The 856-nt window shown below is 34.9% G+C and overlaps 1 protein-coding gene across 1 annotated transcript in view; it reads right to left on the bottom strand.

Annotated features, from left to right (window-relative positions):
* Nucleotides 1–856, bottom strand: part of LOC119594312 — a 60,122-nt gene that overhangs the window by 4,033 nt on the left and 55,233 nt on the right. The window lies entirely within an intron of this gene.

The following is an 856-nucleotide window of genomic DNA, read 5'->3' as shown; positions in this document are numbered from 1 at the left end:
AGATAAACGCGGAGAGATGAGTAAGGGAGAGAGAGGAAAGAAATAAATGAAGGGAGATGAATAAAGGGGAAAGATAAAAGTGGAGGATATTGAGAGAAGTATGGAAGGGATGAAGAGAGTGAGATAAGCGAAAAGGAGAGTAAAAGAGGAGAAGGACGGGGAGATGAAAGGGAAAATGCAAGAAAAGAGAGAGACAAGAGATAACAAAGGAGGAAAAGAAAAGATGCTAAGATAAGAAGTAATGACAGCGGTGGAGGTGAGAAGAGAAAATAGAAGAGGAAAATTAAAAAGAGAAATAAAGAGGAACCTGGCAAAGAAGAGAGAAATAAGAGCTGAGAGAAGAGTATGGAAGACAAAGAAAGAAAGAAAGAAAGAAAAAAAGGAAACAAAGAAAATAGAAGAGAAAGTAAGATGAGAGGAAAAAGGGAGAAGAGAGGAGAGGAGAGATTGTAAGATCAGAAGGAAAATAAGAGAACACAGAGTAAAAATGAGAAAAGACGATGAAAGAAGAAAGGGGAAGATATAAGAAAAAAAAATGCAAGAAAGAAAAATAAAAGAATAAGGCAGAATAAAGAAAAATAAGAAAATAAGGCAGAATAAGAGGAGGTAGGAATAAGACCAGAAAAAAAACGGAGGAGAGAGTCAAATGAAACGATAATAAAAGGAAAAGAAGAAAGACACGACAGGATAAGAAAGAGAATGGTAGGGAGGAGGAAAAAGAAAGAATGAAAGGGAGACAGAATGCAGATGAAGGGGAGACATGCAAGGTAAATAACAGGAATAGTAAACATGAAAACAAGGATAAAAATACAAGGGTGCAATACAAGATAAAAAAAATATATATATAACCAAAATA

The sequence above is a fragment of the Penaeus monodon genome, chromosome 33, assembly GCF_015228065.2.
Source record: "Penaeus monodon isolate SGIC_2016 chromosome 33, NSTDA_Pmon_1, whole genome shotgun sequence".
Classification (NCBI taxonomy): domain Eukaryota; kingdom Metazoa; phylum Arthropoda; class Malacostraca; order Decapoda; family Penaeidae; genus Penaeus; species Penaeus monodon.
The sequence above is the reverse complement of the archived record's forward strand: the minus strand, read 5'-3'. Positions and strand labels throughout refer to the sequence as shown.